This window comes from Micrasema longulum, unplaced genomic scaffold (genome assembly GCF_059751315.1).
Source record: "Micrasema longulum isolate JH-2025_06_02 unplaced genomic scaffold, ASM5975131v1 h1tg002352l, whole genome shotgun sequence".
Lineage (NCBI taxonomy): Eukaryota > Metazoa > Arthropoda > Insecta > Trichoptera > Brachycentridae > Micrasema > Micrasema longulum.
In genome coordinates, this window is record NW_028279502.1 from 45,198 (window position 1) to 57,423 (window position 12,226).

A 12,226-nucleotide genomic window follows, 5' to 3' on the forward strand; every position below is an offset into this window, starting at 1 on the left:
ACAAAAATGATCAAGATACGCTGCGATTGGTTTACCAATGCAGTACCCTATGCACCATAAGGTTCGGAAAGGGAATAATAGTGATGAATCAACAGTATATTGACTTTGTTTAAATGTTCGTAAACAAGGCTGGATTTCACTCCCCAGGGCCGCGATTATGAACGGCTATCTTCATCGGTATATAGGTACTTACATGGTAAATAATATCGAAATATATCGAAAGTGTGTATATTTGTTTGAAAATTCAAAGTATCTTCGTCGGTAACCGGTAATTGAATATGTTTAGAAACATTAATTAATTTATTTATTTATTTATTCACACTCTTTATCAAAATACAATTCCATATTCACTTTGCCCAGCTAACAAGGGTACATACCCCGTTCCAAGCTAGGCAATTACATTTTAATATATTATAATACTTAACAAATTAATATAGAGCACAGACAAACAAAATATAAACTTATTCGGATACACATTTTGATTCATATACATACAGACATACACATATATACACACATGTATATATAAATATACACATATATACACATGTACATACACACACACGTACATACACCTATGCGCATACACATACATACATTCATAAAAACATAGACAATTTATTTATGCGAAACTTCATTGTAAACATATTATATTTTTTACACAGAAAACTTAATTTTACTTTGTAGATAACATTGAAGGTAAATTTTAAATTCCCATTAGAATACGTATCCTAGGGGTTATTCAGATGGACATTTATTGCAACAGAGGGAAATCATTGGGAGAAGGGAATATGGAAGTCTAAAGAAATATGGATGATTTAAGATAGGCATAATAATTAATGTTACACATTGTGTAAGTGGCCACCTGAACCAGCGAACGACAGGACATAAACCCTGTAAAAGTCTAGAATTCCCCCTTCTCAAAAATGTTTTCCCTTTCTCTCGCAACAAAGTTGATCTCTCTAGGGCTGAGAAAGTTTAGTGCTACGGGAAATTAAATATACACAATATTTTCTTACATAAGGTAAAAATGAGAACATTTAATTGTACGGCGAAGTTTCTCGAAAATGTATGAGAAAATTAATAAAAACGGTTTTTATAAAAATGAACTTCTTTGAACTACGTCACAAGTTTTTCCGAATCAACCAATGATAGAGTGTTGTGGTAGATTTCCGGTTTCTGGGAAGACAACTAGCAAAACTTACCACTGTGATGTCACGGACGGAGTAATTTCAAAATTACGAAACTTAAAAAAATCATAGCGCTGGTAATACGATATACGATACATCAAATATATTTGAAAATAAATTGACTTAGTTTGAGAGTCTGTTAGCAAATATATTTTTTTTAAATATTGACTTCATTTACACAAATTCAAAATATTGTTGATTAATTGATAGCCTTCGAGGTGTTCGCTAAGATACTTGACTCACGTACGAAAGACTCCGGGTTCGATTCCCGATGAGAAGACAAAAATTAAATATGAGTTTTTTTAAACCCTGGGCGTTCTGTGATGGAATATATTTCTTTTAGTATTAAGTCCACCAAAGTACTCATTCTTTGTACTGTAAATAAATAAATACTTCACTTCTGTCATTGGCCTCCTGGTCTGTTGTGTGGTGTAAAAAAAATAAAATATTTTTGCCTTGTTTATTTGATAAGCAAGTCAAATATACTTTAACTTTTGTATAAAAATTAAGAAAATTAAATTGCGGGTATTAGAAGCAAACTTGGAAATCTCCATTGAAGGAGCTACTGAGATATTTGCGAAAAACTTTGAAAAAAAAAAAATTGTGAGATTTGTAATTATGCTTCACCAACTCAATGGATAATACTATTTTTGCGGTTTGAATTACACTATTATTTAGGTAGGTAGGTAGGTTTTTATTATTTATTTATTTATTAATTACATTATACATTTTGTGTTAAGGACAGAGACAGTTTATAGCGACACAATGAGGAACGACCCGTGTCTGTGAACTTGCTCCGACTCGCTAGAAAATCCGTGATGAGTTGGGGCACTTGTAATGCATTCATAACCATACATTCACACACATATATATGTTAATATTTAATAAAAAACTTTTATTGGCATAAATAAACAATACATTCAGTAAAAAAATGGAATACTAAGGTTGAACTTGCCAAAAAAGAGTCTGGCTCTTGTGCTTGGCAAGTTTACAAAATAACATAAAAAAGAAACAAAAAATGCAAAACAAAATAATAAAATAAATAAAAAATTTAAAAAATTTAAAAATTGAGAAAATATGACACAAAAGATTATTAAATAAAAATACGAAATTTATAAACACAGGCACATATTAAACATACATCTCTTTTTTCATAATTCAGTTAATGTTAATTATGTCACGAAGCTTTTCTTTAATTTATCCTTAAATTTTTCGTAATTTATTTCTTGACGTAGATTTTATGGTAAATTATTGAAAATCTTCCGTCCTATATACGTATAATGGTGTACATATATACATATATATTCGCACACACATATTGTATTGTTTATTTTGGCACCAATAACTAATTTTCCTTAAAATGAAACACTTTGTATTTTTACCACTTAAGAGTTTAATATATTATTATAACACGACTAGTTTCAGGTAATCTGAATTACCCATCATCAGGTCTAAATACAAACTTTAGTTCAAATGTTCAAAACATAGAATTAAGAATAGTCCAAAAGGAGCGTAGAATCATATTTGAATACATCGGACTGTGTCCAATAATTCCCCCAAAAAAGCTAGGGTTTCCTAGGACAGCGGTGCCCGTATTTTAACGGCCGTAGTGAACGGTGATGCAGTGGACAGCCGTCGTAACGTCGACTAGAGAGTGGTTTCCGAGGTAAACGGTGTTAAATGGTGTTGATAATACCGTTTTCCTAGGAAACCACACTCTAGTCACCGTTACGACGGCTGTCCACTGCATCACCGTTCACTACGGCCGTTAAACTACGGGCACCGCTGTCCTAGGAAACCCTAGCTTTAGATACACTTTCGCCGTGCGCATACTTGAAGTCACCAAGTAATATTGCCAGATCGCGAAAAATATAGCCATAACACAAATGTAAGGTAAAAAAAATTTGTTTATTTTTCTAAAATTTTATTGTGCACTCGGAAACATTGATTGACACGACAGAGTAGATAAGTAAAGGGTCATTTAATAAGAGTAATTGAATAATTGAACTTTGAACTCAAAATATAAAACAAAATTTATTTTACATAAAACGGATATTTTTATATCATGTTAAATAATATTTTATGTTTTAAAAACAATGTCGGCCAAATGTCCACCACGGCGTTTTTTAATCCGAGGTTCAATTTTTATTATTTCTCTTATTATATGAGCAAAGCAGGGTAAAAAAAATTACTACCCTGGCAACACTTACGAAATTTCCATTTTTTTCTTCGACAATCTGACAGATAATTCAATTTTTAAGTAAAGCATTTGTGACAAACTGATTTATTTGATAATTACCCATGAAATGTGATTGCCTCCTGTTTCTTTAAGATCCTAGCAGTATTTCTATACTTTAAAAGGACACAACACGGCATGCTTAAATTCGAATCAGGAGTTGCGTACTGAGCGACGTCTACAAAGAAACTAATGGGTCAAAACGTAAACCTACTAATTTATGAGTAGTGGAGTCTCCTTCTGTTTGATGTGCTTATGCGGTTTCTGGACTATTCTTAATTCTATGGTTAAAAATGTTTTTCCACAAAGTAAATGCTAAAACAATAAATAATATAACTAATTTTTCGTTTTTGGTAGAGATCCCTAAGTTTCAACTTTTACTTATCGTCGGATTATATTGTATGATTCTCAGAATCGACAACAAAATTCTGTGGACAATAATAATTCATAAAAAATATTGCATTGTAAAACAAAATGAATTACGTTGCATTTTTTTCCCTTTCAAAGAGTTGCAACATGTGTATTAATTAATAAACATCCCATTGTTTTAATTATGTATGATACTGACTAATAACATAATTACTTTACCTTCATCTACCCATGGAGTTGGCACGTAATTATAATGACTTGACATTTTTTTTTCATCTTCATTATTGACTTCATTGTTTAAAAATTGCATTTTCACCTCATGTTTCGTAATATGTGGGTCGGGTAACATATTTTGTGAGATCTTAATTAAAAATTAAAATTGTGTAGGTGTTTTAATTAAACCAATATTAAATACGTTCCTTTGTCTTAAAAATACGAGGCATACACATAAAATAAGTTCCGTTTTAATGGTTAAAAAAAACAAGTATATATTCCGAAAAAAAATATTGAGAAAAAATCTTCAGATCTTAAACTATTTTTTTACAAAACTTCCACTATTTTGTAGGTAATTTTTATAGCACGGCACAAGCAGCTTTGTCAATCCTACCGATTTTTCGGTAGATCTACTGATTTTATGAGTAATCTACAGGTTTACCGAATTCAATGGAAATTATACCGATTTTTGAATATATCAAAGAGGATTGGTCTTCTTTTTCATTAAAGTGTAGGTACAACCTACTTTGATTGTCCATAAAGACAATAATTAGTAAGTACTGTCTGTTTGGTAAGCTCACTGCTATTCAGGCATTGTACACTGATAACAGAGCGAATTAGAATTAAGTGGACTGTATTGAAATTTTTACTCACTTTTAAAGTTCTTCCAATTGTTTCTTATATGGAGCACTTCACTTTTGCTGTAGCACGGATACCGGTATCGTGTAGATGATGATGAACTGTATAATTTAGGCTGTTTATATAACACTAAACTTTACTTTGTACAAAATATGCTGACGCAGGATATGATAAGGATTTATCAGAGAGACAACTATTCACACGTGACTTACTCACAGGACGGTAGAAGAACAAGAATTTGAAAAAGGAAGGATTTGGGTAGGAACGGGATATTTACAGTCTTATATGAGTCGAAATTTTAAATACATATAGAATATGTAAATTCAGTGCAGTCAGAAATGGCGATTTGATTTGTCAAATAGGCAGAAGGTTTTTATTTATAGTGTTTTAATGTGTGAGTTTTATGTGTATTTATTACTTTTTATATGTATTTCATAATATGATTTAATTATGTTTAATAAGTAGTATTTCAAAATGACATAAAATGTCTTCCTCGGCACGTGACACCCCAATTATTAAAAAAAATAGTAATGCATAATAAATAAAAGAACAAATAAAATATTACGATAAAATTTCAACTTCAAAGTGGTTTTATCCATGAATTTTGAATGAGCAACAATTGCCCCCCGCCCCCCTTACGGTTTTGAGTGGACAACAAATCACCTAGAAAGGTTGAAAACCGTGGTCACCCCTCAGGCCATCCTCCCTCAAATCTTGAGGTTGGCAAAGCTTAGGCCACCTCCCCCCCCCCCCTTACGCGTATTGAGTTGGGTAATTCTGGATATGGGCCCTGGGCCCCGATTACAATAGGAAGTTGACACTTATGTTCAATTTTATCTACAAAGTAAAATTAAGTTTTCTGTATGAAAAATATAATATGTTTACGATTATTTTTTCTAAACATGTTCAATTACCGGTTACCGACGAAGATACTATGAATTTTCGTACAATTATACACAATTTCGTACATAAATATCGCTTTAGTTTATATCGTCTCAGTATGTACCGATGAAGATAGCCGTTCTTAATCTCGGCCCTGAAACCCTTAGCAGTTAAAAATGTTGAGTTTTTGTTGAAACGGGCTAAATAGGTCGTTTCACCTTACGTCTTCAAGCAGTTTGCTTCATGTATTTTTTCGAAAATGCAACAACCTTTTTTTACGTACCTGATTTTTTTAGGTGCCACCAATCCCAAGTCCAGTATGTAAATGTCTTTGAACGTTAATGAAATATGTATATAAATATTTCTGGTTATCATCACAATTTCCCTGTCTGCAATCAATGGTGCATAGGGCTTTTTATTGGCGCTTCAATCGCGGTGCATTGTATCACGAATGCAAGATGAACAACAAAAGTCCCTAGACTGGTACCCGAAGCGTTGAACTGATCACCTTCATGTAACAAACATTAGGTGCGGAAAGGGAATGATGATGATGATTATTTTGAAACAATTTGAATAAAGTTTTTTCTATGACATCCAAGTATCTCATGAAAGACAAAGAATGTGGAAGTTTAGGAATATAAAAGTAAATAAATAAAATATTTAGTGATTAATGATTATAGTAAATTAACTAGTAGGTAGTAAATGCTATCGTTTATTTTTGCATAAAAATGTCTGCATTAAAACAGGCTGTACCTAGTTAGGCAGACTAGACATGATCCAGAGAAATCTATTACCTAAGTGTGTATGTAGTAGATAAAGTAATTATTATTTTTGTTAATAAACTATTGTTATTATTATTATTGTAAAAAAAAAGTTCAATCAGCTGAAGTCATATTGCCTGAAATCAAATAAATCTATTTTTAGTTAGAAAAACAAAATGGTTTCGTGTTGGAATCTAGTTGTTTAATTATTACTAAATAGGATTCATCTACGCTCGCCACCCGAGTTTAATTAATTCATTTTACATTTGAACTAGACTTTAATAACTTAAACGTAAGAAACACCAATTCTTGTTTTAAAAAATCTATATGAAAATTGAATTATCAAAATCCTATTTAAGTATAAAATTTTAGAACAACCTAAAAAAAAAGATTAATCCTTCACAAAAATCACTCCCTTAAAACGGCAAACGAAATTTTAAAAGTAGTAAAAATGTCACATCTGTTAATGATGCATTTTTGTAAATAATGTTCATTTTGTCAAAGTGCCTTCTGACTTCCTGTTGAACTTGCACTGTGCGGGCGTTCATCAAATGCATTCCGCATTGCATTTAATCCACAGCTAACTTCACGCTGTCGCGAGATGATAGCGTGTTTATCTGTCGGCGTTTTGAGACACACGAATAACAAAACACATCAATAGCGGTACACAAATAGATGAAAATAAAGAAATGAAACTACTTTTTTACGGCCGGCTTGTATTTTATTAGTTTGAAGTGGTTATTTGTTCGTCCGATCGGCTGTTGTACGCATAATGTAACTTAGAGTAACTTAGTTTACAGCTGTTTCTCGCCGTGAGTGTTATAACTTTTTGACAGTTCCGAATAAATGTTTTTTAAACTGTCATCTGTCAATTTATGACATAGGAGTGCAAACTATATCGATAGCAAATTAAATTCAGTTAAAATAATTGCGCTTCAAGGCGTAATAGAGCTTGTTAACAGTTAATTGTCAAACAATCCAGTAAACCCATAGCAAATTATTATTGTGAGGGGATCAATAATGTAAATATGTTGTAAGAATAAGTTTACTTATGTAATACATGTTATTACATATTACCCTACGTTGAAAAATACTGCGTTCAAAACATTATTTGTGAAAAATTCGTAATCTATTAAAACAGTTCTGATTTTTAAAAATATTTTCGCACTGTTAATTTTAATTTTCTTCCAATAAAAAAATAAAATAACTTAATTAATTTTATAATAAATTTGTAGTCATTCGGCTTAAAAATGGTGTTGTTAAATAGTGTGATGTTTTGTTTAAGTGTTTTCAAATGGAAGTGAACGCCAGTAAATAGTGATATACAGGTAATGTTAAATTAAATATTATTTTGGTATCCATTAATTTATTTCACTTCGAATATTTTTCATTGGCGGGGCGGGGCTATTGTTGCTTTACGGTTCAAATAACTTCTGAGAACGTGTTTTCATGTGAACCAGTAATATGATCAGTCTTAATTTCCGTTTTATTGTGGGAACAATAATGACCTTTACCCAAATATAATTATTCAACTCTTTCCGAGGGCCTGCATATAATTAATTTTAAAATTTTATTTCGAATTTCATTTTTTTAAACACAGGAACACCCCATTCATTAATAGTGTGCGTGACAGAACGTGTTCAAATTTAATTGTCAAATGTCTCCTTATTCTTTTTATTTATATATTCATTTTACTATTTAAATGCAGATATGTTTTAATTAAGGAACTTTTGTAAAAATGCAGTGTCAACAAATTTTCATGTTTAAATACAGGACGTTCAAATGTTTATTAACAATAACCCCATGTAATGTTTTATAAATGACCGATTGAAACAAGATATTTAGCAGAAGCCGAAACAGAATAACGGCCTTTTTCTAGTTTTCAAATTTCATTTTTTAAAACACAGGAACACTCTATTCGGCGTAAGTATAGCCTGTGAGCTCGCCAATACATGACAGATGACATTAACATAACCATAGAAAAACATAGCAGTTGAGCTCTCAGAAGTAAAGCAACGTGAATGCAGCAATGCTTGAACTACATGTCAATAATATTCTAATAATAAATAATATTATTTGGCCATACGGAACTTTAAAGCACACCTTGGTTTAATTACTAATAGTATTTTATCGGTTAGGTAGGTGTATTTAAAAAAAATGTTGCGTAACCTGAAAAAAGCACAAATAATTATGTTTTGATAATTATTAAATGATGTCAGTCACTCAGAGAGTGGCTTTGTGACGTTTTGACATTTTTTTATAAGAAATTCATGGCGTAGCCGAAATATTGTAATTAAAACGAGGATGTTTTTGTTGATTGACGTTAGCAGGCGCTACCCAGGGGCGACTTTGTGACGTGAGAAATTATTTAAAAAAAGAGATATATGGCGTAGCCGAAATATTGTAATTAAAACGAGGATGTTTTTGTTGATTGACGTTAGCAGGCGCTACCCAGGGGCGACTTCATGACGTGATGAAATTATCAATTTAAATATTTTTTTTCATTTTACATAGCGTAGCCGAGATAAGAAATTGCGTGGTGTTTCGAAATTTAACCGTGTAGGTAGCCACCTAGTTACAATATTATTTTTGTATTTGTATAACTCCTGTTTTATAATGTTTATGTATTTATCGCTATGAGAATTAAACTAAAGATAGTTTTTACTTTTAATCGCTATCCGTTTTTTAAATTATGTTTGTAACACTCAGTAATATTTATTTTTCAAGTATTCAATGTTATTTTTGCATTTTAATTAGTATTGTTAATATAAAGCGTATTTTTATTTATTCGAATTTACTAGACTGTTTTTATTACAAAAAATAAAAATGCATATTTCTCTATGTATTTTTCTGTTATAAACAATCTATTAAAATAATACACATCAAATTTCCATTGTCTGTTGATTTTATTTGCAATCTTCTTTTTTTTCGATGGTTAACACTCTAGGAAATTCAAAGACAATAAAATTTTTACTGTCATATATTGGCGAGCTCACACGCTATACGTAGCCCCTCTATTCAAATTTATTTTTCAAAAATATTTACAAAATATTATTAAATTAAAATCCTGCTGAGTTGCATACATACAACTCGTCAGCAGGTTCTTATAAATTACATTGATTATTCACACTTAACCTACATTAACAATAATTTTACTTGAAAAACAATTACAGATTACATTTTGAAAAATTAAAAACTATCAGTAATACAAAAAACTTTTTTCTAATAACCATAATTTGAACAAACGTCGAACTCCTGTATTTAACTAAGTATTTTTAATATTGTTTGGTAACATATGAAATATTTTAGGTATACTGCATTGCAGTGTCCTTTTGCCATATTTATTGCAGTATCTAGGAACAGCTAGCCCTTCCATACTAGTGAACCTGGTGTTGTAATCATGTACCAACTTGAGTTTATACTCGGAGTGCGACGCATGCTGACAAATTAATTTGTACCAAAGTAGAGCCCTAACAGATAATTTATTTACAGATTTATACATTAATGATATTGAAATATTGTGTGCGTGACAGAACTTTTTCAAATTTAATTGTCAAAAGTCTCCTTATTTTTTTTATTTATACATCTTTATACTTTTCATGTTTTGTAATTTTTTTTTGTTTTGATTTTCTTATAATTATCATTGACATTTTTTATTTTAATTATAAATGGTATATTTTTAAATATACATTTGTGTTTCAATTTTTATTATCATTAGTATATTTTCTAATTCATATTTATGTTTGATTTTTTAAATTATTATATTATAAATGAAATATTTTCGAATTTCAATTTATGCTTCAATTCTAAGTGTCATCGGTATGTTTTCTAATTTATATCTATTTTAAATTTTTTGATATGATTATTATTATTTGAATTTTTTTAAGCATTATTTAATGAAATGAAAAATAAACCTACGTCTACTAACGCAAACGAAATTTGCATGTTTACTTGGTCCACTGACTCATATACACATTAGTGACCGACCGATGTTTCGGTTTCTGTTTCGGCCGAAAATTGGACGAAACTTCTACTCAGCCGAAACCTTTGGTCCGGATGTGTCGAACTACGTTTGGCTGTACTCGGGTGCATTTTATGGCTCCTGACTGTGATCTTTAGTTTGCTTCAGCTTCGGCCGGTGAGCGTTGTTAGTTATATATATGTATATATTTCGATAATTTATAAAGCGCCATTTTTGTGAAAAAAAAAAAAAAATGTTTTATTTTGGGTACCTTACGAAATTTCATTATGGAATTCTACCAATTATCTGCATACACAATAAATAACAAATTGTGATTATTATACCAATGTCGTATGTATTGTTTATTGTTTCTGAACCATAATAAAAAAAAAAAAATGTTATTAGTTTTAGGCAGGCAGCTTTTGCTGATGCGCATATATCTCGTATACTGCTTTTTGTCTACGTTCTTCTGCCTTTAAAAAAGCGTCCAAATGGTTTTTAATCTGGTTGACCGAAATGAAATGGACCACCAGGCTTGGCAATTTATTCCAGTCTAAAACTACCCTGCTGAAAAGGAAATTTGGGACCATATAGACGATATTATGACCCTGTAAATTTGTGTTGGAATTTAATTGCTACATTTCATGCAGGGGGCGTTGTTTTATTTCTAAGTTTCTTTCAAAGTCAAATCATAAAATAGTTATCTTTATATATATATAATTCTTCTGTACGTGTGATGTCACTGAACTTCTCCTAAACGACTTAACCGATTTACGTGCGGTTTTCAGCGAAATGTAGATCTTTGCGCTGCGTGTGTTCGTAGATATAAAAATTTTCAATCGAATCTGTAAAAAAAAGTTAGAAGCATAAATATTTCTTTCATCGACCTACCAGGGTTGCATTCGCCGAGAATGCAAATACAAAAAAAAATGGAAGGATGTTGTTTTTTGTGTTAAAACAAGTTTGTTTTTGAATATTAACAAACAACGTTCGCTTTTTATGGATCCCAATCAGATTCTTTCCTTAAATTCCTTATTATTTCTTCCCATTTATTTCTTTTTACTGGATTTTTGGTAAAACTAAAAAAATATTAACTGAAGTGCACCCCTGTAGAGCCGAGTTTGACATTTGCAAAAAATAATTATATATTTGAAAATGAATTATTTTATGTTTCGAAATTCAACCGTAAACCTAGGTACATACTTAAATTCAATATTTGAATATGAATTATTTTGAGTTTTGGAATTCAAGCTTAAACAAGTACCTAGGTACCTACTGATCAACGAAAAGTCTTTTTCGAAGCTAATAGCAGGCAAGCCAACGTTCGGGCTGGACAACGTCTGTCGGGTCCGCTAGTATATTTATAACTTAAAAACAGCGAGCTGAACTACGGATACTAGAATGACTTAAAATATAATTAATTATCACCGTTGTCCTCTGGTTTTGGAAAATAAAAGTCTCCCTACATATTTCTGGTCCCCCTGTCATGCTTCTCGTCATTTGCCACCCCGATAGTCAAAATAAATTAATGACAACACTTGACATCCTAATACTGTGATGTAGCAATATGTTTCTCTTCTCCCTTTGAAAGATTTAATATCTCAAGAAGTTAAGGTATATTTCGAAACCCGTAAACATCCTGAATTAATCTTCTTATTTACTATTTTGGTATTCATGTATGTTGTGATACTTTTATTATTGTTCGGAAATGAATTTCCTTAATAAAAATAACGTTTAAACCCGCGGTTATACAACATTTTACGCAAACGAACGCAAAACCAAAGATTGCAGATAAAGTATGTGTACTAAGATTTGAATATACTAAAAATATTGATTGATTTCATAAAAGTTTGTTTAGTGTAATGATTGAGAACAGATGTTTTAAATCTAAAAATAACACTAAATTCAGCGTACAATAAGCGTTGTGTACTTTTTATTTGTTATCTAGAATATTACTTTGATTGTTTCTTATTTA